Source organism: Schistocerca americana, chromosome X (genome assembly GCF_021461395.2).
Source record: "Schistocerca americana isolate TAMUIC-IGC-003095 chromosome X, iqSchAmer2.1, whole genome shotgun sequence".
Lineage (NCBI taxonomy): Eukaryota > Metazoa > Arthropoda > Insecta > Orthoptera > Acrididae > Schistocerca > Schistocerca americana.
The window spans coordinates 664278192-664305676 of record NC_060130.1 but is presented as its reverse complement, the minus strand read 5'-3'; the positions used below and the strand labels follow the sequence as shown (position 1 = coordinate 664305676).

At 45.6% G+C, this 27485-nt stretch overlaps 1 protein-coding gene and 1 non-coding gene across 5 annotated transcripts in view; one reads left to right on the top strand and one right to left on the bottom strand.

The window, feature by feature from the left end:
- LOC124555676 (calcium uptake protein 3, mitochondrial) overlaps positions 1-27485 on the bottom strand; it is a 655882-nt gene that overhangs the window by 300241 nt on the left and 328156 nt on the right. The window lies entirely within an intron of this gene.
- Trnaw-cca lies at positions 12961-13035 on the top strand. The gene has a single exon. It is a non-coding gene; the product is annotated as a tRNA-Trp (tRNA).

Below are 27485 nucleotides of genomic sequence, written 5' to 3'. Positions count from 1 at the left end.
ATGGAATATCGCCTCAGTTATGTGATTGGATTAGTGATTTCATACGAGAAAGGCACAGTTAATAGTAATTGACGGAAAGTCATCGAGTAAAACAGAAGTGACTTCTGGCGTTCCCCAAGGTAGTGTTACGGACTCCCTGCTGTTCATTGTCTATATAAACGATTTAGGAGAATCTGAGCAGCCGTCTTAGGCTGTCTGCATATGATGCTGTGGTCTATTGTCTAGTAAAGTCATCAGAAGGTCAAAACCGATAGCAAAACAATTTAGATATGATATTCGTATGGTGCATATATTGGCAATTGGCCCTAAATAATGAAAAGTTTGTCATCCACACATTCGTGTGCTAAACGATTACACGATAAATCTAAAGGCCGTAAATTCAACTAAATACCTAAGAATTACAATTATGAACAACGTAAATTGGAAAGAACACATACAAAATGCTGTGGGGAAGGCAAAACAAAGACTGTGTTTTACTTGCAGAACACATAGAAAATGTAACAGACCTACTAAAGAGACTGCCTACACTACGGTTGTTCATTCTCTTTGGGAGAATTGCTGCGCGATCTGGGACCCTTACCAGATAGGATTAACGGAGTACATCGAGAAAGTTCAAAGGAGGGCAGCACGTTCTGTATTATCGCGAAATAGGGGACAGAGTGTCACTGACATGATACAGGATTTGGCGTAGACATCACAAAAACATAGGAGTTTTTCGGTGCGGCAGAACCTTCTCACGAAATTTCAATCACCAATATTCTCCTCCGAATGCGAAAATATTTTGTTGGCGCCGCCATACATAGGAAGAAACGATCATCATAATAAAACAAGGCAAATCAGAGCCCTCACGGAAAGATTTAGGTGTTCGTTTTTTTCCGTGCGCTGTTCAAGTTTGGTATCATAGAGAATTATTCTGAAGGTCGTTCGATGAACCCTCCGCCAGGCATATAAGTGCGATTTGCGGAGTATCCATGTAGAAGCAGATGTAGGCTGCGTGCCTTGCAGTCCTGTTGAATATGATCGCAATTTCAAAAATAGCTTGGTTCAAATGGCTCTGAGCACTATGGGACTTAACTTCTGAGGTCATCAGTCCCCTAGAACTTAGAACTACTTAAACCTAACTAACCTAAGGACATCACACACATTCATGCCCGAGGCAGGATTCGAACCTGCGACCGTAGCAGTCGCGCGGTTCCAGACTGTAGCGCCTAGAACCGCTCGGCCACTCCGACCGGCCGATCGCAATTTCACCAGCTGTTTGTCGCGGGTCCCTTCTTGCGTGTTGTACAATGTAGCTGTCATCCGCTGCTGTAGTTGACCGTGGTAGACCACATCTCCATCAGCCAGCAGTGTCTGTGGTTCGGGACTGCCCCTTGCGCGTGAAACAATGCTGTGAGCAGTACTGAACTTCTGAGCTATACTCGCCACACTTCGTCCGCCTTCCCGTTTCCCGATCACTTTTCCTCGTGTGAACTCAACCTAAGTCTCCGGCCCATGTTGTAATGAGGAATCCAACGACAGTGCATCGTAACTGCTCGCTAAATGACACACACTGTCTTTTTCCCGTTTGTTGAACTGCCTCTTGATCCGGGGCCAGCCCCATTTGGAGATATGGTCACGCTGATCTCACGCCATGTGACGTCCAACTTTATGTCCACGACCGGGGGACCTCCGGCAACATGCTCGCGCACTTTCATTCATTTCTACCGACTAGTTAATATGTTACGTTACTTTATCTACCATGTCCTTAAGTTTTGCAGAGCAGCGTAGTTGGGGGCGACTTTAACCTACCGGGTATAAACGGTGACGTCTATGGATTCGTTGCAGGTGGTACGGACAGACATTCTTGTGAAGTAATTTTGAACATGTTTACCGAAAACTGTCTTGATCTGCTAGTTCGCAGCCAACACGCAGTGGAAATATTGTAGATTTTATAGCTACAAGCAACCCTGACCTTATTGACAGTGGCAGAATAGAGACAGGAATTAGTGATCATGATTTCATCATAGCGACGATGTTTAACGAAGATAATAAATCCATCAAGAAGACTAGGACAGTATTCTTGCTAGAAAGAGCAGATAAGTAGTTTTTAGCATCCCACGTAGACAGTGAATGGACACCATTCAGTTCCAATACGACGGCCTTAGGGGAATTAAAGGAAAAGTTTAAACTTATTGTAAATCGTGCTATTGAGGAGTATTTGCCGAATAAGTAGATTAGGGATGGAAAAGCATACAAAAATTTCTACCGCCATACCTTAGCAGAAGATTTTGCCGAGAACCCTAGGAAATATTCGTCTTACTCAACATTGCAATGCGGGTCGAAGGCTCGTTGACCAGTCTGGTGTGGCAATAGAAGTTGGCAACATGAAAGCTGACGTTTTAAATTTCAGCGTTTACGAAATCATTCACGCTGGAGGATCGTAAAAACATACCGTCATTTGATCGTTCCACGGACTCTCGTATGGCGGATATACGCAGTAGTAGGCATCACTGGCGTAAAGAAGCATTGAAAGAGTTGAAAATAAGTAAGTCACCACGTCCAGATGCAATTCCACTTCGGTCTTACAGAGAGTACTCTTCGGCACTGCCCCTTACTTAGCTTGCCTTTAGGCTATAGCTAATCTCTTACATAGCGCGAAGTGCCAAGCGACTGGATTGAAGCGCAGGTGGCACCTGTGTGTAAGAAGGTTAAAGGAACGGATCCGCAAAATTAGGGACCCACGTCCTCAACATCAGTCTGCTGCAGAATTCTTGAACGTATTCTGAGTTAGAATAGAATATATTTCCTTGAGACGGAATAGCTTCATATATAGCAAGGATTTATAAATCACTGCTCGTTCGAAACCCAGCTTGGCATTTTGTCGCACGATATCCTGCGAACCATGGATGAAGGGCGACAGGCAGATTCCATATTCCTAGATTTCCGGAAAGCGTTTGATACGCTGCCCCACAGCAGACTGTTGGCAGGCGGAGGATATTAGTGTTTAACGTCCCGTCGACAACGATAAGGCGAACCACAAGCTCTGCTTCGGAAAGGATGGAGAAGGCAATCGGCGGTGCCCTTTCAGAGGAACCATCCCGGCATTTTCCTTTGGCGATTTCGAGAACTCACGGAAAACCTAAATCAGGATGGCCGGACGCGGGTTTGGACCCTCGTCCTACTGAATGCGAGAGCCGGCCGCAGTGGTCGAGCGGTTCTAGGCGCTTCAGTCCGGAACCGTGCGGCTGCTGCGGTCGCAGGCTCGAATCCTGCCTCGGGCATGGATGTGTGTGATGTCCTTAGGTTAGTTTGGTTTAAGTAGTTCTAAGTTCTAGGGAACTGATAACCTCAGATGTCAAGTCCCATAGCGCTCAGAGCCATTTGAACCACTTTCTACTGGATGCGAGTCCACTGTGGTGATCATTGCGCCGGCTCGCTCGCTCGCAGACTTAATAAAGGTCCGGGCATACGGATTAGATTCTTAGAAATGTGAGTTGCTCTAAGGCTTCTTAAATAAGAGAACCCAGTACGTTTCCTTCACGGCTGGTGTACGGAGACACGGGGATCGTCAGGAGTGCCCCAGGTAGCTCGATACGGCCTCTCTGATTCTCTGTATACACATACGATCTGACGTACATGATGCGAGGAAGTCTACGACTGTTTGCTGATGACGTTGTGGTGTACGGGAAGGTATAGTCTTTGGGTGACTGTAGGAGGATACGGAATGACTCAGACAGTACTTGGTGTGATGAATGGCAGTTTGGTCTGAATGCATAAAAATTTAAGTTAACGCAGATGAGTAGGAATAAAATCCTCTATGTTCGAGTATAGTATTAATGATGTGCTGCTTGGCATAGTCACATCGATTATATATCTAGACGTAACGTTGCAAAGCGATAAGAAACGGAACCGGCACCCAAGGACAATAGTAAGGAAGGAGAATGGCTGACTCATCTGTAAAGGAAAACGAGTATAGGACGTTGGTGCGACCCTTTCTCGAGTAGTGCTCGAGTGTTTGAGATCTCCACCAGGTCGGATTAAAGGAAGACGTAGCTATTCACAGGCACGCAGCTAGATTTGTTACAGGTAAGATCGATCAACATTCAAGTATTACGCAAATGCTTCGTGAACTAAAATGGGAGTCTCTGGTCTCTGGAGGGAAGCCGACGTTATTTTTGTGGAACACTATTGAGAAAATTTAGAGAACCATCATCTGAAGCCCACTGCAGAACTATTCACTTACTTCCGACACACATTAAGCGTAAGGACCACTAACGTAAGAGAAATTACGGCTCGTACAGTGCCGTACAGACAGTCGTTTCTTCCTTCGCTCCATTTGCGAAAACAACACGAAAGGAAACGACTATTACTGATACGAGGTACCGTCCCTCGTGCATCATACGGTAGCTTGCGGAGTGTGTATGTAGATGGAGATCTCCTGTCGACAGCACTCATTACTTATTGTGAATAGAGAGCCAGTTGTATTTCACAAGAACAATATTGCTCTGTGCTGTCTATGGGTCCATACATGCTTTAATTGGAGGTATGTCATAATGTTCGAACATAGTCTATGTTCAAAATCCTACTGAAGCTGTGTGTATCTGCAATTCAACGGATTACTTACATTTTTTGTGTATCGGTGTCACCTGTGAAACTTCCCAGTCTTTAGGTAAGGATCTTTAATCGAGCAAGCGGTTGTATGCGATTGCTAAAAATGAAGCTATTTCTTCAGAATACAATCTGGACCGTAAGATTTGCCTTTGGTATGTGACTTCGCTGCTTCGCTACTTCCGAATTACTCACGTTGGCAGCTGTTCTTGATTCGAATTCAGGAATATTTACTACATCATCTTTGGTGAAAGATTTTTGGAAAACCGTGTCTAGTAACTCTGCTTCAGCGGCGCTATCGTCGGTATTATTACTACTACTATTACGCAGGGTAGGCACTGATTTCGCCTTACCACTGGTAGACTGTACATAGACCAGAGCCTCTGAGTTTTCTGCTAGATTTCGAGACAAAAGTTTCGTTGTGGAAGCTGTCGAAACCATCTCACATTGAATTCTACACTAAATTTCGAGAACTGTGCGTCCTTTTAAATCTGAAATGTCTTTTTCGTCGTTTCTGCGACAGTGGCCTGACCAGCTTTGGGTACCATGGGCAACGCGTTCCATCTATTATTAATTTACTAGGTACGAAACCGTCAACTGACGTCAACATTATTCGTTTGTAATTAATCATCATCTAGTCGACGCTTACATAATTAGGAGTCTAATATGCAAGATTCAAATGGCTCTGAGCACTATGGGACTTAACTGCTGAGGTCATCAGTCCCCTAGAACTTAGAACTACTTAAACCTAACTAACCTAAGGACATCACAAACATCCATGCCCGAGGCAGGATTCGAACCTACGACCGTAGCGGTCGCGCGGTTCAAGACTGTTGCGCCTAGAACAACTCGGCCACTCCGGCCGGCCTAATATGCAAGGAATGGAGAGACTCTTAGGAAGACGTCAAGCGAATTTTTCCCCTTTTTTACCATGAAATTGATTCAAATGTTAACGGTATTCCATGAACTAACGCAAAAACTAACACACAAAAGGTTAGTGTTCGTGGCAACTTGTTCTGTATCGTACCGGCTCCCGCCTTCAGTACTCGGCCGATAGGAAAACTTCCATTCCATTTCGTGACGGCTACAGGCATGACGCCACTTTGTAATCATCTGTACAACGTTCGGAACAGAAAGTGGCGGAACAGAAATTCTGTATTTAAATACAGACAATTCTTTCTGCAAAACTATCGCGAAGAGAGTTCACGGGGAAATGTGTGTAAACTCGGTTGTTTCCGACATGGTGGACTTTCAGTGCAGAACATAACCACAAGGATAGAGGTGTTATTTGGGATATCTGTGCCCATAGTGCAAAGACATCTGCTGCTATCACAGGCAACTGCAAAACGTGTAATTAAAGATCAAACATGACATTCAATTCAAAGAAGATATATGCACTAATTACGCTCGTACAATGAGAAATATTTTGCAGTGTTTCGAACAATTTTACAGAACAATGCGATGCAACGAGATTCTTAACTTTATAAAGAAATATAAAGTTTACCGGTATCTTCTGCGTGAAGTGGCATAAGAACGCTCACGAAAGTAGAGCGCGGTAAATGAGTGTCCGAATGGAAGTACCTAGATAAAGAGGTCTCAGCGTCATAATCCATAGAGCAACATCTTCACCACATTACGAATGCTGAAAATACCAACGAAGAGCGGTGCGTTTCGTCATCTTATCGTTTAGTCGGTGCAAGAGCATTGCAGAGATGCTCAACCAACTCCAGGGCAGACACTACGAGAGAGGAATTGGGCGTCACAGATAGGTTTACTGTTGAATCTCCGACAGCGTACTTTCCAGAAAGAGTCGGGAAACATATTACTTCCTTCTACACCCGTGTCGCAAAATGACCACAACGAGAAAATCAGAGTAAATTAAAAATCAAACGGAGCTTTACCAACAATCGTTCTTGCTTAACGCAACAGCAAATAGGGAGAAGACAGTGGTACCACAAGTATTTTCCGCCACACACCGTAAGATGGTTTGCATGGTATGTGTGTGCATGTAGTGAAGACAATAATAATCCACTGTGAATGTCTTATGTTGTCAGAGACAACTTGGCCAGAACGATAAGCGGTTTGATTTCACGAAAATTTTAGGAACATCGGTGTCCCTACTCAAGATATCACGAGCAGTCAGAATAAACCGCATGTGCATGTTGAGTTCAGGAATATGGGAATAGATTAGTATATTACCCGTCACAGAGCTTGGGGATAAGATGTTACAGCAAGACACAGTAAATTTTGACTATACATTGTAGAATGACAAAGGTGTTTATTATTAATTTGTGTTAATTATTTACCAACCCCTACTGTGTGTCCTCTAAATAATCTTTGACAATCCAGTAAGTATTATTTGTTTGAGAGGTTCTCATAAACGTACTTTTTAAGTATCAACTGTGGTGTCACCGCCAGATACCACACTTGCTAGGTGGTAGCCTTTAAATCGGCCGCGGTCCGTAGCATACGTCGGACACGCATGTCGCCACTATCAGTGATTGCAGACCGAGCGCCGCCACACGGCTGGTCTAGAGAGACTTCCTAGCACCACTCGCCCCAGTTGTACAGCCGACTTTGCTAGCGATGGTTCACTGACAAAATACGCTCTCATTTGCCGAGACGATAGTTAGCATAGCCTTCAGCTACGTCATTTGCTACGACCTAGCAAAGCGCCATTACCAGTTACTATTGATGCTGTAAAACATGTACCGTCAAGAGCGATGTTCACCAATTATGGATTAAAGTTAAGTATTCCAGCAGCTACGTACGTTTTTTGTTAGTCTCATTTTCTTGACCTGTTCCAGACTTCACGCCAGCCTGCGTGAGCTAAAACGCGTGCCTTTCGGCTTCCTCTCATAGTGGGTTGGCTCTCTTGCCAATCCACAACATTTGGCGACGAGGCCAATTTGCGTTCTTAACTATACTGCCCTGATTTACTTGTGTAATGGCTTCGCCACCATCTCCAGATGTACTGTCCGAATTTTATCGCTTACAGAATCAGCAGACGCAGGCCTTACTGGATGCCCTTGGACAGCTCGTCCAGGGTCAACGTGCAATGCAAAACGATGCGGCAGCCGCCGCTCCACCGCTCACGCAGCCACAACACGCAGTTGCACCAACTTTTCGTCCTTTTGATGCTGCACTGGAAAGCTGGACGGAGTGGTCACGCCAATTTGGATTCCATCTCGCCGCCTACAGAATTCAAGGTAACGGGCGGCAGCCTTTCGTATTATCTTCCGTCGGAGTGACCACGTACCGTGTGATAGTCAAATTATTTCCCCGACGCGACGTAGCAACTCTGTCCTACGAAGAAATTTTGTCTGCATTAGATGCATATTTCAAAGAATCAGTCAATGTAGTTGCGAAAAGGTACACCTTCTTTCGTACAAAACGTACGGCCGGTCAGACTAATAGGGAGTGGGTTGCAACCTTGCAAGGCCTTACTAGGGACGTGTGCTTTTGAGTGCCAATGTGGACTCCCTTATTCAGATACTATGGTACGTGATGCAATTGCACAGAACGTTTCTGATGTTCGTATAAGGGAACAGATTTTGAAACTAGTCAATCCCTTCCTTCAACAAGTGATGGACATATTGGATCGACAGGACACACTTGACTTTGCTCAGGAATCATTTGAAACTTTACCAGCCGTGTGTCACATTAACCGGCCGCCGGGCGCGCTGTACGGAACAGTAAACAGCCCTCGCGCCCGTCCGCGCAGCTGCCACCAGGCTCTCAGCCACATGTGCTGCGCAGGCAAGCAAAAGCAGTGCTAAAATCATGCCCGCTGTGTGCTACTAGACATTCGCGTGAGAATTGCCTGTCACGCCAGGCTATTTGCTTTTTATGTAATAAAAAAGGACATGTTCAGAGTGTTTGGCAGAAAAAGCTCAGATCAGACACTCACAACCATTCCAGGCCCTTTGCTTCGCGCCGGAATCGGAATCGAACCAAGGATACTCAGGCTCGCGACACATCGCCCATGGAAATTCATATAGCTCATGCCACTCCGCCCAGTGCCACTCTCTAACAGTGACTGTGTTCGTCCCACAAATATTGTGCGTCGACATCGACGGAAATCCCGTCATGTCACAAGTGATTTTGTACCAGTGTCAGTTCACGTTGCACGAGACAGTCGCTCTTGTCGTCAGCAGGACAATAAACTTTTTGTAGACTTGGACATTGACGGCAAAGTGATACCATTCCAGCTTGATACCGGAGCTGCAGTTTCACTGATCAATCAAGACACGTACAAACAGCTGGGCACACCTCCGTTGCATGCTGCAAATGTTAAGCTGACTACATATTCAGGTCACGGGCTCCCTGTGTAGGGACAGTGTAGCCTTCTTGCAATATACAAGGGACAAACAAAACTTGTGTCATTGTACGTCCTTCGTTCTTCTTCTGCAGTGAACTTGTTTGGTTTCGATTTGTTTCAGTTGTTTAACTTGTCTATAGTCAATCAGGTCCTATCAGTGAACCAGACTGTGCCATCAGACAGTGTTTCTCGTCTATGTGACGAATTTGCAGACATTTTTGCACTGGGCCTTGGTTGCGCTAAGAACTATAAAGCACGTTTGGAACTGAAAGTAAACGCGCAACCGAAATTTTTCAGAGCGCGCAATGTTCCCCACGCATTGCGTGATGAGGTCGCAAAAACATTACACGATTTGGAATCACAAGGTGTAATTGAACGTGTGCAGGCTTCTCTCTGGGCATCACCCTTAGTAATTTTGCAAAAACCTTCCGGAAAATTGAGACTTTGCATGGACTTCAAGGCAACAGTGAATCCACAACTAGTGACTGCAACTTTTCCTTTACCCCGCCCAGAAGATCTTTTTGACAAACTGTGCCCAGGTAAATATTTTTCGAAGTTGGACCTAGCAGATGCGTACTTGCAAATACCGGTGGACGAAGAATCCCAGAGCGTTTTGGTGGTTAACACGCATCTTGGTTTGTATCGATTCAAACGACTGCCATTCGGGTGTGCATCCGCCCCTGCATTGTTTCAGCAATATCTACAAACTGTTTGTGCGTCGGTCCCTACTGCAGCAAACTATCTGGCCGATATTGTGATCTCCGGAAAGACGGAAGAAGAACATTTAGCCAATCTCAGAACATTATTTCAGGTCTTGCGACAAAATGGTCTTCGCTTGCGGAAAGACAAATGTGTGTTTTTTGCTCGTGACTCACCTTATCTGGGACATGTACTCAATGCCCAAGGCATACATCCCAGTCCAGAGCACATCCGTGCCATACAAAACTTGCCTTCGCTGCAGAATTTGAAGCAGCTACAGAGTGTGCTGGGAAAAATAAATTACTATCATAATTATATCCCACACGCCTCTTCCATTTCAGCTCCGCTTCATCGCTTAGGCCGTAAAGGTGTTTCGTTCGTCTGGACGACTGAATGCGAACGCGCCTTTCGCCAGTTGAAATCGGCGTTGATTTCCAATACTTGCCTTACGCCATTCGATCCCCGGAAGCCCCTTTTGTTGATGGTGGATGCATCGGGTTTCGGGATCGGTGCTGTGCTGGCGCACAAAGATGGTTCGCACGAGCGCCCTATTGCCTTTGCGTCCAAATTGCTCTCGTCTGCACAAAGAAATTATTCACAGAGTGAGAAAGAAGCATTGGCTCTCGTATTTGGTGTTATAAAGTTTCATGATTTCTTGTATGGTCGTGACTTTACCATCATCACAGACCACAAACCTTTGACATCGCTTTTTCATCCGACGAAGCCTGTACCTCCACGTACTGCGTAGAAATTCATTCGCTGGTCTATTTTCCTCTCGCAGTACCGCTACGATATCTTGTATCGGTCCACTGCTAAGCACGGAAACGCCGGTGCGTTGTCCCGTTTGCCTGTTGCTGAGGATAGAGCATTCGATTCCTCCGAACTTGCTTGCATGTTCATTGATTCGGAAACCGATGACGTGGTCAAATCGTTTCCGATTGATTTTCGTCGGGTAGCTACAGCCACAGCTGCCGACCCTGTCCTTGCTACCGTTCTGCGTTTTGTTGCTACGCAATGGGCGTTGGCAAAGTCACGGATCGGGGATCCGTTGGTTCGCCGATTTTTTGCTCACAAGGAGACTTTTTGTTCGACGTGGTGTTTTGCTGTTGCGTTCTGATAATGATCAGTCCAGGGTCGTGGTCCCACGTTCGTTACAGTCCTCTGTCTTACGGCTTCTCCACCACGGACATTGGGGTATAGTGAGAACGAAACAACTTGCTCGTGAGCACTGTACTTGGTTCGGAATCGATGCCGCGATTACGAATATGTGTTCTTCTTGCATGATGTGTGCCGAACAACAATCAGCACCACCACGGAAATTCTTTGCATGGCTAAAAGCCACTTCCCCTTGGCAACGCTTACACATCGATTTTGCTGGTCCATTCTGGAATGCTCGATGGTTGGTTGTGGTAGATTCATTCAGTAATTTTCCTTTTGTTGTCTGGATGTCTTCCACGACGTCATCTGCCACCATCCAAGCGTTATCCACTATCTTTTGCATTGAAGGTCTTCCACAGAAGATTGTTTCCGACAATGGCCCACAATTCATGTCCGCAGAATTACAGTCATTCTGGAAGGCCAATGGTATTCAACATCTGACATCCGCGCCGTTTTCGCCTCAGTCAAACGGTGCCGCTGAACGATTGGTCCGGACTTTCAAGTCACAGATGTTGAAGTTAAAAGAGTCGCGTTCTCGGGAGGACGCGTTATTGTTCTTTTTGTCCTCGTATCGCTCTCAGCCCCGAAATGGTCGCTCGCCAGCTGAGTTGCTCCACGGTCGTCCTCATCGAACCTTGATGTCTTTGCTACATCCGCCGCATCAGGTTCCTGTGCGGTGGCAGACACCTGCTTTTGCCCCAGGCGACGTTGTCTACTACCGCCACTATCGAGGTTCACGGCGTTGGCTTGCAGGGCGCATTCTTCGCTGCCTCGGCCGCGCTATGTATCTGGTTTTGGGGGCCTCTCGTGAGGTGCGTCGGCATCTCAATCAGCTGCGCCTCTGTCGTCGCACGGGATCTGCCGCTCCCCGTCTGCTTTCAGCGACGGTGCCGTCCGGTCAGCGCCCTGGGGACCCATCTACTGGCTCGCCTCAGCCCCAGGTGTTACCGACGCTGCCTTCCATTTTACCCCATGGCGACGCGCCGCCGCCGCCGTCTGTTCTCCCGCCGGCGACGCCCGCAGTGGACGCGTCGCTGCAACCGCCGGGCGCCTCCCTGGGTCACGCGCCGCCGTTCGCTTCCCGTTACCAGTTGTCCTCCGACATCGAACTCTTGCCCGCTCCGGACCATATGTCGTCTCCGCCCGTCGGGTGCCCCGGCCCGATGGAAGTCGACCCGTCGGCCCCTCCTGTCTCTCTACGGGCGCATTCACCGCATGTTGACGCGCACCCTGGAGCAGGTTTTTAGGCGTTTCCTAGCTCCCCTCGGTCCGAATGGCAGGGTGCAGGTGGCACAGTCTCGCCTGTTAGGCTCCCCACCTCGTCGCATACGTCAACATGGGGTCCTCCCCATGGCGGGCGGAAGCCTTATAACACCGCCGTACGCCGATTTGCGGAGGAGGAATGTGGTGTCACCGCCAGACACCACACTTGCTAGGTGGTAGCCTTTAAAGCGGCCGCGATCCGTAGCATACGTCGGACCCGCACGTCGCCACTATCAGTGATTGCAGACCGAGCGCCGCCACACGGCTGGTCTAGAGAGACTTCCTAGCACTCGCCCCAGTTGTACAGCCGACTTTGCTAGCGATGGTTCACTGACAAAATACGCTCTCATTTGCCGAGACGATAGTTAGCATAGCCTTCAGCTACGTCATTTGCTACGACCTAGCAAAGCGCCATTACCAGTTACTATTGATGCTGTAAAACATGTACCGTCAAGAACGATGTTCACCAATTATGGATTAAAGTTAAGTATTCCAGCAGCTACGTACGTTTTTTGTTAGTCTCATTTCCTTGACCTGTTCCAGACCTCACGCCAGCCTGCGTGAGCTAAAACGCGTGCCTTTCGGCTTCCTCTCATAGTGGGCTGGCTCTCTTGCCAATCCACAACATCAACATTTTAAAACTTTGTGCCGGACCGAGACTCGAACTCGGGATCTTTGCCTTTCGCGGGCAAGTGCTCGGCACACAGTTTTAATCTGCCAGGAAGTTTCATATCAGCGCACACTCCGCTGCAGAGTGAAAATGTGATTCTGGAAACATCCCCCAGGCTGTGGCTAAGCCATGTCTCCGCAAGATCCTTTCTTTCAGGAGTGCTAGTTCTGCAAGTTTTGCAGGAGAGCTTCTGTAAAGTTTGGAAGGTAGGAGACGAGATACTGGCAGAATTAAGGCTGTGAGGACGGGGCGTGAGTCGTGCTTGGGTAGCTCAGTTGGTAGAGCATTTGCCCGCCAAAGGCAAAGGTCCCGAGTTCGAGTCTCGGTCCGGCACACAGTTTTAATCTGCCAAGAAGTTTCATATCAGCGCACACTCCGCTGCAAAGTGAAAATCTCATTCTGGGATCAACGTTTTAGTTGCTTCTTGGGATATTTAATCTGCAGTTTTATTTCCTGGTAGAAAAAAGTGTTTTATTTTTTGTTCATGCAAGTAGTATCCGCCTCTCATTTCATGACTACGAATTCTGTATTAGTATAATTGTTACTAATGTTCTGCTTCATGTGGATACCACATTGGTGGTAGCACTGACATGGGGCAGTTAGGATCCCCAGCTGTTGCAACAGGTACGAGGGGGTGCTGAAAAGTAATGTATCCGAATTCTTTATGTGTACATACTTATTTCCCGACTTAGTCACCCAGGCCACCAACACATTTCTCCCAACGAGAGAGCAGTTGATACAGTCATTGCAGAATGTTTGACTTTCTTGACGGTCCCACCACCTCACCTCTGCATGCACCGCTTCAGCACTATCAAAGTGAAGTCCTCGAAGGTGGGGCCAAGTCGGAACTGTATGGAGGATGACTGGTGTCAGTGAACCCAAGGCGTCGGTTTGTTGCAAATGTTGCACCGCTCATGTGTGGTCTGACACTGCCATGCCGAAGGAGAGGGTGCTCCATGTGTAGACGAACTCTTAGAGTTCTGAACTCTATTACAGCACGCTGTTTCTCGCGCACAGACATAGTTACGTCACACACCGCTGTATTCCACGCTACAATTCAGAGCCCTCTAGCGGTAGAGGTAGGCAACTTGCGTCAGCGAAACCGAAAGTTGGCCGAGTGATATGCACGGCATGTAAAACCACAACCAATATTGACAACAGAACAAAAAATTTGGAGGCATTACTTTTCAAGCAAGCCCTCGTATTTACAGCGAGCCCAGTTACTATTTTCGGTTATTCTTAAGGGCATTTTCTGTAGTTTTGAAACGATATCCATTTTCTGTGTATAGTATCCCTACAAATAGTTCCACAGCTAAGGAATGAGTGCATGCAGGTGTTAATTGTGAAAAATGCGTTTCCGTACTGTAGAAATTGAGCGAAGGGATAAAAGGTTTTGAGTGAGTGCCACTTTCCTTTGTATTAAGCAGCTCTAAATGCAATTCTATTGCTTTCTTAATTTAGAATTATTGAGTCGCTGACGGCCGTTTCCAATATAGGGCAGAAACAAGCCATCTTAAGTAACGACAGGTAAATTGTAGCAGTGCTCTTAGTATTTTGTGTGATGAAGCGTTTGCAGCAACGCCTGAAAGTAGGTTCTCAAGTTTCCTGGAGGTAACACGCACGCGCACTGCCCTGTCTCGGCCGTTACGGGCGTCCGCATGGAAGCCGGCTGACACTCCTTGCTCGGCGCCGTCGAGTGAAACCTTGAGACCGTACGAACGCATCGTGACAAACGCAGCGTAATGGGATGGTGCTGTGTAAGACGCTTTCGAAAGTTCACCTCTAGCAGGCGCATGGCGGCTTTTGTTTATGTTAACTACACGTCGATCTGACAAGCGTGATAATCTTTCAATTGTCCTTGGGATGTCGTCTAACCTGTCGATGAATCGGTGGCGTCAGTTCGATTATTCCCGCATGTATATAACGGTGTAGTGATTCGAGGAGAGCTGACTGACTTCCAAAATTCATCCAGACACACGCGTAAGAGAAAACTGAACTTTGCGTCACATGTGCACCTGCAGGCATGCTACGACAACGACGACGGAGTCGGAAAATTCATACTGTCCAAGCTTGACGGATAGCAAAAATAATTATCCCTGAGCTATAAATCAGCTATTTACTATTCTGAATTAAGAGAAAAAATACCATTAAGACTCTGATGTTGGAACACAGAGATATGGTGCAAATTTTAAGCAACAGATTTAAAATTACAGTCTATAAATCATGAAAACAATTTTACGTGGTCTCCGTAAGTTATTTTATAGGATTTTAGGGATTGTTTACCAACGGTTTACGGCCATTCCACGCTCTATCCACCAGCTGAGGTAGTGCACTCTAACATCGACGTCTATGGAATGCTTATCTCTAGTCCACCTCCCCTTTTACCTCGTAACCTTGCATAAAATTTCTCATCATTTGTGCAGAAAACGGTCGCTGTGGATATATATTTTCACGAGGAGGTTTTTGTATATGATTTATAAATATTTCATACGAATTGTCTCCATAACTCGAGAGAGCAGCAGTGACTCTGGAGTACAGAAAGCATAACAAGCTCTGCATCTGGTTTGGTGATGCGGCGATAGAGCGTATGGCTAGACACCTAGAGCGTGTCGGATCGAATCCCAGCTGGGTCACTTTATTTCACTCTGTCTTCAAACCTAGCGTTCACCTCCCCATGATATGGAGATTCGCGAGAAACGAAACACGGCTCAGATTCCACGTTAATCTGTAACTCCTCTTTCTCTGGTTGGGTAACTGGATAGCGGCATGCAAGTCGCGTAACTGACATCCGTTAGATTGAAAATGTTTCAGAACAACTGCAAAGCGAACATGGGTATTCAAAACTTGTTGTTTTCAATTCTTTATGAATGAAGTAAAATGTTTTTCGAAAATTTACTTCAGCACGGGATACAGCTTTCCTTCGTTTATATAAAAAAAGTCTTTCAGCAGCGCAGCAGATGACACCACTTTCAGCTTTATGCTTTCCCAGGGCCAAACATAGATGTGATCACGATTCTTTGCGTGGTGGGGCAAAAGATATATTTTTGGATACTTTCAAATTTTACGGAGAACCAGTAAACGAATTTTCAATGGCAAAAAAGAGATTTAGACCTTTTAAACATCATAAAGTCACGGGCGCAATCTTCTTGAATTGTATCCAGAAATTTCTTGCGGATGAATTCACAAGATTCCGAAATACTTCCACAAATGATTGAGGGACGTATTTCTACATATGACGACAGTTTCAGACTGCCAATTTCTGCTTCCCTCAGGTTAACAATGATAATTCGCACGCTTAACCAAACAGGCAGTGAAATATTCAGCTTCCAAGTATCGTTGTAAATATAACCAACAACGAAAAGATAACCACCTAATCATTAGGCTGGATGTTAGACAATTTGAAATAATCAATTTTTTAACCAATTATTGCCCAGCAACTGTTCGAGAACAACTGCACAGCGGAAAGACATGCGAACTCAAAATATGTGGTGTTTTATTTTTTACGCTACAAGTAATATGTCCCCCGAAAAGCTACTTCAGCAACTTTGCTTGGTTTACATACAGTAAGTTTATTCGGCATTGTAGCATATGGCTCAGTTTTCAACTTTCTGCTTCCCTTCAATCAAACCTAGAACTGGATACGGTTTTGTGCGTGGCATAACGAAGTAATTTGCCGTAAAGAGTCCACGACAAAGAATAGCACCAACAAGCCTTAATATTGCAGCACAGTGCGTACTAAGCTTCACTAGAGGAGTGCTGTAACACGAGCTAACCATGTATATCACGTGCGCTTTTATTCTGATTTTTTTCTTTTATTTGCGCCTCCTCAGCCAGCCTCCGATATATACACTATTGAACCAATCAAATGGATCAAATGGCTCTGAGCACTATGGGACTTAATAGCTGTGGTCATCAGTCACCTAGAACTTAGAACTACTTAAACCTAACTAACCTACGGACATCAAACACATCCATGCCCGAGGCAGGATTCGAACCTGCGACAGTAGCAGTTGCGCGGTTCCGGACTGAGCGCCTAGAAGCGCACGGCCGGCATCAATCAATCAGTTTCTCTCTCTCTCTCTCTCTCTCTCTCTCTCTCTCTCTCACACACACACACACACACACACACACACACACACACACACACACACACACAGAGAGAGAGAGAGAGAGAGAGAGAGAGAGACAGACGCGCGCGCGATTCGCATGCAGTATTTAAATTGGTTTGAAACAGATATCTTACATCACTATGCTCCCATCATCGCCATGAGATGTCACTCCAAACCCTAATTTATCACGGAACACAACAGCCATGCCTGCGGACAACTTTTCCTGGCGAGCACTGCTTACATCGCTTATATGAAAGTCATAATATTCGTTGACTTAACTCTACGCAGCGGTCCATAAACAAGTCGTCTGGCCGCAGATACTTTATGCTATCCGTGCGAAGGAGGACCGGGTCGCTAGTTCAACATAAAGGGTTGTGTGCTAATAAAAGATCGGGCTACGAATGACGTCAGCTGGCACCACGCACCACACACCACATTTCGTGTTTCCAAATCTTGACCTCCGACAACACTTGAACCATACAGAAACCAATGAGGCGGTTTCCTCTCGCATCCTTTTTATCTTGGCGGCAGGATTTTATTAACACTCAGCCGGCTGGGGGGACACCGCGACGTTGTGACAGCAGACATAAAAGTTCAAGTGTTACATGACAGAGAAAGAGATGAAACGAGGGTCCTAGGTGGAGAGGCCGCGTGTGAGTGTCGCGTGAATGTTTCATGTTGACAGTGAAGATGCGCTCAGCCAGCGCACTATCTCGACGTCCTTATCACCCACAAATCTAGCGCCACTCAGCCGACGAAAACTTTGGTCACACGTGAGATGTTTTATAGCCGCCGTCGGCATCTTTCATCACTGAGCGTTTCGGCCTGAGGCTTCATTTAAGCGAAAGCAGACCCCCGCCATGCACCCACCGCACAGTCATCGACGAGGAAGTTAAGGGGCTCCGGAAAGGCTCAAAATCATGAAAAGTTCAATTTTTACTTTTTTGCGTTTTCTGAATCTGCACACTATTACCTTTCAATAGATATTTAATTTATTCAATTCCGAAGACTACAACTATTTTTAAATTTTTTTTGAAATGTGTTCTACATGGGCGTGACCCACTGTGGCGCTGTTAAACTGCTGTCAAATGGTGTTACTATTAACGTCCGTGTTCATCAGGTACATTTTAGTGATGTGAGATAAAGTATGTGTTGTGGCTAACCTGTGATGGTTCAATATATATCGCTGGTGTGATTGTCGATTGTTTCATGTTTATTTACTCTGTCGTTATCTCGAAAATATTCGTAATTAATTCTGTTTCTTGAGTCTCTGTTTTGTTGAAGTATAATAATGAGTAAAAGTAAAGTTATTAGAAATCCTCTGAAGGCTTTTAAGAAAAGGAGAAATGTTGGAAAGCCAAAGGTATGTGTTATTACTGTAAACAATAAAGACGATAACCAAGTGAGTGAACCTAACCTCTTAAGTACACCTGCCCATAGCAGTCAAAGTGGGAAAGAAAATACTTCACAGAAGAAGCTTGGTTCAATGAGTGAAAACTATGAATGTTTTATGGGCGAATCGGATGTGAATGAAATATTTGATATGTCGGTTCTCAAAGGAATTTTTTCAAACTGTGTAAGATGTATTCATTGTAGTGAAGTTGGTCTGGAACTCTCCATAATAAAGCACGTAGGACTTGCTAGTGAAATACAACTGAAATGTGATAAGTGTTCATACATGACCACCTTTTGGAACAGTGTTGCAGTACCTGCAACTGAAGAAAATGGTAGCAAAATCTACGAACACAACAACGAGCGATGCTTGCTTTAGATAAGGAACGCCTTCGGGCTGCAGACAGGGCTGTAAAGAGTCTAGAAATACAAGCAAGAGTAAACAGGAGGAGGAACAAGAGGAAGCTGGAGGAGGAGTTTGCAGAGGATGAAGATAATCCATCCTATGGACCTGGAATGCACTAAAAAGTTAATCCAATCTTTGTCGCTCGATTCCCAAAACTTTTATTTTCCCATACTAATTACATGTTTTCTAAGGATCTTCCAAACATATTTGTTTCAAACTTTCAGTAAATGTTACACAGTACCTTCTGCATAATTTAACACAGCCTTTTTCCAAAAAACTGTATATTTTTAAATATATAAATAAAAAATTGCAAAAAATGTTGTGAATTTTCATTAAAATTGAAAAAAATCTTCTTTAATAACTGAACTAAAATTTTGTAAAATCCCTGTGTTAAGTTGTAGCCCATATTCCAATAAATAATCTGTAAAAAGTTCAACTTCTTACCTCAAATACTTTGTGAGGAAAGATGTAATCTATAAGCGTTATTTTAACATTGCAAGTATAGGGCGTTCCGGAGCCCCTTAAAGAGGTTATTAACGTGCTTAGAAGACGAAGAAGGCAACACTTCTCTGTCGCAGTGGTGGGAATATTAGCATCATAATTTATATTCAAATATTAGACACACTGTTCAACAAAACACGTTCATAAAAAGCTACCGCACAAAAAATTGCTATTGTCAAAAAACGTCACAGTGGGTTGTCTACCATTCGAATGTTATGCGATTTTTCCTGAATGTTATTCAGATATACACACAGCCAAAAAAGTTTTTCATCACCCCGGTTCCCAGAACTCCTGAAAATAGACGCTGAATGCGGATATTTTATCACAGACACAGTCACTTTGGCTGTTCAGAGAAGTCACTAAACCCGCCCAAAGATGTAAGCAATTATGCATGAGCAGCGCCTATTAGACGGAGGGGGTCCGACAGCCGATCAGTTCCAGTCATTCCACCAGGAGGGAGGCACACGGCTCGTGTTGTCTGTAGATCAATCATGCCTAGACGGTCAATACCGCGGTTCGATCGCGTCCGCACTGTTACTTTGTGCCAGGAAGGTCTCTCAACAAGGGAAGTGTCCAGGCGTCACAGAGTGAACCAAAGCGATGTTGTTCGGACATGGAAGAGATACAAGGAGACAGGAACTGTCGATGACATGCCTCGCTCAGGCCGCCCAAGGGCTACTACTGCAGTGGATGACCGCTACCTACGGATTATGGCTCGGAGGAACCCTGAAAGCAACGCCACCATGTTGAATAATGCTTTTCGTGCAGCCACAGGACGTCGTGTAACGACTCAAACTGTGCGCAATAGGCTGCATAACGCGCAACTTCATTCCTGACGTCCATGGCGAGGTCAATCTTTGCAACCACGACACCATGCAGTGCGGCACAGATGGGCCCTCCAACATGCCGAACGGACCGCTCAGGATTGGCATCACGTTCTCTTCACCAATGAGTGTCGCATACGCCTTCAACCAGACAATCGTCGGAGACGTGTTTGGAGGCAACCCGGTCAGACTGAACGCCTTAAACACACTGTCCATCGAGTGCAGCAAGGTGGAATTTCCCTGCTGTTTAGGGGTGGTACTATGTGGGGCCGACGTACGCCACTGGTGGTCATGGAAGGCGCTGTAGCGGCTCTACGATACGTAAATGCCATCCTCCGACCGATAGTGTAACCATATCGGCAGCATATTGGCGAGGCATTCGTCTTCATGGACGACAATTCGCGTCGCCCTTGTGCACATCTTGTGAATGACTTCCTTCAGGATAACGACATCGCTCGACTAGAGTGGCCAGCACGTTCTCCAGGTATGAACCCAATCGAACATGCCTGGGGTGGATTGAAAAGGGTTGCTTATGGACGGCGTGACCCACCAACCACTCTGAGGTATCTACGACGAATCGCCGTTGAGGAGTGGGACAATCTGGACCAACAGTGCCTTGATGAAATTGTGGATAGTATGCCACGATGAATACAGGCATGCATCAATGCAAGAGGACGTGCTACTGGAGGTACCGGTGTGTGCAGTAATCTGGACCACCACCTTTGAAGGTCTCGCTGTATGGTGGTACAACACGCAGTGTGTGGTTTTCATGAGCAATAAAAAGGGTGGAAATGATGTTTAAGTTGATCTCTATTCCAATTTTCTGTACAGGGTCCGGACCTCTCGGAACCGAGGTGATGCTAAACTTTTTTTGATGTGTGTATATAAAGACTTGCCCCTAAAAGTTACGCATAAGACCAATTCAATTCATAATAGGTACTCCTGCTCTAAAGAAATTTTCTATTGGCGACATGGCATGATCTCATAAAAAATGCGAAACTTTTAAAAACAATCTCTGGTGGTCTCGGCAGTGGTGTTTTTGTTAGTGTAAGGATCTAACTCTGAATCCATAAAGAATTATTTAGTGAAATCGGAGGAAACGCGACATACTGTAAACAGGTTTCGCAAAACCAATTTCTTGGAAAGTATGAATATAAGCTATGCCAGACATAAATGTGAAAACCTATGATTGGCTGTTAACGAGTTAGCGCAAGATTAAGTGTGAAAATAAACACATTTTGAGAAGGCGTGCACAGACATTATTAAGTCAGCCAAAACAACAGTTTTTGCACGTTTCTCACAGTGTTTATGACGTGGAATAATCAGAATGTAGTTCTTCTATTTCACTTTCACAAATGATTAAATACATTTCACATTTCCGTAGCCGCGTGGTCTGGGGCGTCTTGCCACGGTTCGGGTGGCTCCCCCCGTCAGAGGTTCGAGTCCTCCTTCGGACATGGGTGTCTGTGTTGTCCTTAGCATAAGTTAGTTTAAGTTAGATTAAGTAGTGTGTAAGCCTAGGGATCGATAACCTCAGCAGTTTGGTCCCATAGGAACTTACCTCTAAACATCTAAAACATTTCCGTCCCTTCGAATCAACCAGCCCAGCATTTACTAAGGCTGATTTAAAAGTCACTGGGCTGCCTACAGATCTCATGTTGCTGATATCCTAGGGTACCACAGCTGCCTGAGGTTGCAACACGTAGTGTACAGTCTTAGTCTACCAAAAGGTAAAGAAGATATATACATACGCAGTTGCCTTTATCTATGAGACTTAGCACGAACGTTGTGCGCTGATTTCGAATGTATTGTCCTGTCCTTAATAGATAACAATTGTGGACAATTAATCGTAAATCATTCTGTATTATGTAAGCAGTGCCCGATCGGTTAGCCGCGCGGTCTAACGCGCTGCTTCCCGAGTGGGTAGGCGTGCTGGACCCCGGCACGAATCAGCCCGACGGATTAGTGTCGAGGTCCGGTGTGCCGGCCAGACTGTGGATGGTTTTTAAGGCTGCCTCAGTGAATGTGGGCTGGTTTCCCGTTATTCCGCCTCAGTTACACTATGTTGGCCATTACTGCGTAAACACTGTCTCCACATACGTGTACGCCATACTTACTCTACCACGCAAATATTTGGCCGAACCGCACAATAACCCTGGGTTCGGAGTGGGGCGGCGGTGGGGTGGGTGGACTGCTGTGGCCTGTTGTGAACCACTGCGGGCTATGGCGGGACGAAGCCTCTCCGTCGTTTCTAGGTCCCCGGTTCAATACACACACAATACACACAATGTAAGCAGTAGCCACTAGAGGCGCCCCACTTTTCTTACTACATTGGACAAAAATCGTCATCTTCATTGACTTGGTATTATGACACACAACCAGAAGATTCAGTAACGTGAAGAGCGTCATGTCATACATCTAAGACGAACACGATCACGCACCACGAAGGAATTATGCACATTAGTCACAAACTGATAGTCAACAAGTATCGACGGAAAACGCAAAATTGTAAATTTTGGCCGCCCATGGAAGATTGTGTGACGCTGCGGCGCAGTTTCAACGCGCTAATGGCAAGGACAGTAAAAGGGGACATGTCAATACTAGAGCATAAAAAGTTTCTGCGAATTTAATTCCGTCTACTCATTTGGGCAGCACCTATGCCTTGCAGACGGGCGCGTGAACAATATACGCAGATGTCACCATTTGAGAGAGGAAATGTACTTAGGTTCAAAGAAGCCAGTTGGAGTAATCGGCGAATCGCTCTCGACATCTGAATAGGGGCGATAGTTCTATTCGACTATGTTGGCAGGAATGGGTGAACCATGGCCGAACAAAGTGTCAAGGAGGAAGAGACTGACCTGGAGAGACGACAGAACCTGAGGACCGAGCAATCGTCAGAAAGGCACTCAGAGCCCCGTATTCATCCACCATCATCGAACCGACGTGCAGCTGGTGCTTCGGTGACCACAAGGAGAATAGGCGGCTCTCAGAAACGGGGCTGAGCTCGCGGCGTCCCTTGCGCCGACTAACATTGACCTCCGTACACGAGCAAGACCGTTTGCGCTGGTGTCGATCACATTCGGCCTGGAATTTCATTGAACTGAGTATACTTGTCGTTACCGATGCGTCCCGCTTCGACCTGAGCCTCGATGACCAACGAAGACGTCTTGAGGCGTCCCGGAGAGCGGTGGGATACCAACCTAACTGTCGGCCGCCATACGTCCTGACAGCCAGGAGTGATGGTTTGGACTGCCATTTCTTTTCATAGCAGGACTCCCTTGATTGTCATCCGCGGCACTCTTATAGCACAACGGTACTTTGGCGATATTCTACCCACCGTTTTATTGCCCTTCACGGCATGCCATTCTAGGCTTACATATCAGCAAGATAATGCCCGCCCGCATACGGCTAGAGTTTTTACAGCTTGTTTTCGAGTTTGATTGGACAGAATTTGGCACGATATCCCTCAGGACGACATCAAACGACTCTATCGATCAGTGCCAAGCCAAATAACTATTTGCGGAAGAGGCAGAGGTGAACCAATGTGTTATTGACTTGCTCAGTTCGTGAAGATCTTTTTCTTGAATAAAACATTCAATTTTTCTGAAATTGTTATCACTTGTTTGTCTGTTCATGTACATAGCACCTACCAATTTCCATCCCACTCGGATAATTCCTTCGTTGTGTCTCTTTTTTTTCCTTCTTAGAGTGTATATGACAGACTCAAACCATTCGCTTAAAGAAGAGCAGATGAAACTAAGTCCTGTTCCCTGCTGCGATGAATGGTTGCCGTGAACGACCAACTGTGTGACAAGCCCGATGAGTCTACTTCAAGAGTATAAAGTAACTAATTATACCAATTCTCTAATGTTTTACTCAAGTCTACACTGAAGATATTATCACAGGACGTAGCAGGATATTAGGATTTCCTTCCCAATAGTAAAGTGCAGACGGAATATAGAGTATACACGCAAGCACGCAGACACTTCTCGGCAAAGGAAGTCACTGGAAGTCACGTTCTAGGCGGAAAAAATATCTAGAGGACAGGAGGGAATAGCTAGAAGGGAGGCCTCAAATTAGCGACCATGTACATTTCAGTCAGCTTGTAGGACGAACTTTTCAGAAATGTCCATTTTTAAACCTGCAACTTCCTACAACTTCAAAGGAAATATACAAACTACTCAGTCTTCTATCTCGAGTTTCAAGTCAGTTTAAAATACGAAAATACACACACCAAATAAGTTTTACATCACCCAGGTCCCAAGAACTCCTGAAGATAGACGTTGACTGTGGATATTGTATCACAGACACAGTCCCATTGACTGTTCAGAGATGTCACTAAACCCGTCCAAAAATGTAAAAAACCATGCATGAGCAGTGCCTATTAGATGGAGGTGGTCCGACAGCTGATAAGTTCCAGTCATTTCACCAGGAAGGAGGTACACGGCTCGTGTTATCCATAGTTCAACCATGCCTAGACGGTCAATACCGCGGTTCGATCGCGTCCGCATTGTTACTTCGTGCCAGGAACGTCTCTCAACAAGGGAAGTGTCCAGGTGTCTCGCAGTGAACCACAGCGATGTTGTTCGGACATGGGGGAGGTACAGAGAGACAGAAACTGTCGATGACATACGCTGCATGATGCGCAACTTCACTCCCGACGTCCATGGCGAGGTCCATCTTTGCAACCACGACACCATTCGTCGCGGAACAGATGGGCCCAAAAACACAGCGAATGGACCGCTCAGGATTGGCATCATATTCTCTTCGCTGATGAGTGTCGCATATGCCTTCACCAGACAATCAGCGGAGACGTATCTGGAGGCAGCACGGTCAGGGTGAACGCCTTAGACACACCGTCCAGCGAGTGCAGCAAGGTGGAGGTTCCCTGCTGTTTAGGGGTGGTACAATGTTGGGCCGACGTACGCCGCTGGTGGTCATGGAAGGCGCCGTAACGGCTGTACGATACGTGAATGCCATCCACCGACCGATAGTGCAAACATATCTGCAGCATATTGGCGAGGTATTCGTCTACATGGACGATAATTCTCGCCCCCATTGTGCACATCTTGTGAATGACTTCCTTCAGGATAATACATCGTCGACTAGAGTGGCCAGCAAGTTCTCCAGATATGAACCCTATCAAACATGCCTGGGATAGATTGAAGAGGGCTGTTTGTGGACGACGTGACCCACCAACCACTCTGAAGGTTCTACGCCGAATCGCCGTTGAGGAGTGAGACAATCTGGACCAACAGTGCCTTGATGAACATGTTGATAGTATGTCAAGATGAATACAGGCATGCATCAATGCAAGAGGATGTGCTACTGGGTATTAGAGGTACCGGTATGTAACAGCAAACTGGATCACCATCTCTGAGGTCTCGCTGTATGGTGGTGCAACATGCAATTTGTGGTTTTCATGAGCAATAAAAAGGTTAGAAATGACGTTTATGTTGATATCTATTCCAATTTTCTGTAGAACAGAGGTGATGCAAAACATTTTGATGTGTGTAATTTATATAACGTTTACCAAAATGGAGAAGAAAATATAATACTGAAATCATCATTTCTCGGGGATTCGAGATCTTTAGACAATACTTCAACAGCAGTCGTCAGTAGTTTGGTTCACGTTTAGTAGTTGTTTTCAGTATCCCAAGCGGTACGGAAAATGATAAATCCTACGTGAAGATCGCTAATAACAGACAAGGAGAGAGCTTTAACGAATTTTGTAGTAATAATGAACTTTAAGCAGTGTGATATTTTAAAGGTTATAGAAATAACAATGGATCACCATTACGGAAGACTAAGGACCAGAGAGAAAAATAATTACACGATTAACAACCGAATCTCTTTCTAACACACAACAAAACTCGTTTCTATGAATTTCTCTGACGTTCTTCTATTCTGCAGGTAAGGTATATACACGACACCAACAGTACACTAAAAACAGTTACGGTAAATGTACTAACTTTGATATTAGGTGCATAGTAACTGAACAAAAGTTTCCAGAGGTCTACTACTGGTCATCAACATGGAATTTATCCACCCTCCGTCTTTAACTCTGCTGGAAACAATTACAATGTGGTGTCTGAATGTCTGTGGAGGAATGACAGCCCATTCTTCCTCAGGAAGCGCAACGAGAGAAGATAGTGGTATGGGTCGCTGTGTCTGGAGCAAAGTCGACATTCTAGCTCATCCTAAAGGTGTCCCACTGGGTTCACGTCGGGACTCTGGGGAGGATAATCCATTTCAGGAACGTTATTGTCCACAACCATTGCCTCACAGATGCTGCTTTACGACATGGAGCACTGTCATGCTGATAAAGTCACGTCTCCGAACTGACCTGCTGTACACAGTACAGAATGCTGTAAATTGTGTTCATAATCTTCCGCATTTAGCGATTTCTTAAGCGCAATAACCACAATCTAACAGCGAAAAACGCTACCATACCGCAATTACACCTCGTCTGTACTCCGCTTTTGGCACTACACATGATGGCAGGGAATGTTCTCCAGGCATTCGCGAAATATAATCCTTTCCATTGGATTACCACAGGGTATAGCACTACTCCGAATCACTCGTTTCCAGTCATTCACTGTTCTGTGGCGTTGCTCATTACAACACCTCAGGCGTCGCTCAGCATCGACTATACAGATGTGTGGCTGACGGGGGCTAGCTGGACTGATGGTAGCACTTCAGAACCCACGAATCTAGTCATTTCTCCAGTTGATTTCATGGCATTTTTCACAACCATCCTCTGTCCGTCAGCACATGCGGCCCACCTGCTCTAGGTTTATCTGTTATTGTTACTTTCCTCTCCACAAGTACATCAACTATCGACTTGTGCAGCTTTAGAAAGAACGAAACATGCCTGATAAATCCGTCACTCAGGTGATATTCGATCAGTAGTCTATGTTCGAAGTTACTGAGCTTTCCTGACCCCGTCATGGACTGTGCGGCTGGTCCCGGAGGAGGTTCGAGTCCTCCCTCGGGCATGGGTGTGTGTGTTCGTCCTTAGGATAATTTAGGTGACGCAGTGTGTAAGCTTAGGGACTGATGACCATAGCAGTTAAGTCCCATAACATTTCACACACATTTGAACATTTGGTCTTTCCTGACCGACGCAGTCTGCTGTTACTGGTTCTCTGCTGGCGACACAATACTAGCCGCCTCCTTTTATACTGGCGGTTGATAGAAAAAGGTAATTAAACATGAAACTTTAGTGCATTCTCCACCTTGCATGATCGTAAGTCTGGATTCATCTGAAAAGCTTGGGGTAAGGAAAACGTAAACAATGACGGCCGAACAGTAATTGGGAACAAGAGGCTGCCGTTAGGAGTTTACCAGTCCAGGACTTCTTCACTTCCACCGACTATTTCTGTCTGATCTACAGTAAAGTATCGTATCACTTATATGAAACGTGGAATTCCTTATTGTACGATAAAAATTAATTGAATTTACAACGAACGATCAACCATTAAATCACTGAAGACTAAGGGCTTTCTTGGATATGATGGAGTGCCTAGCAGAATATTAAAGTACAGTGCTG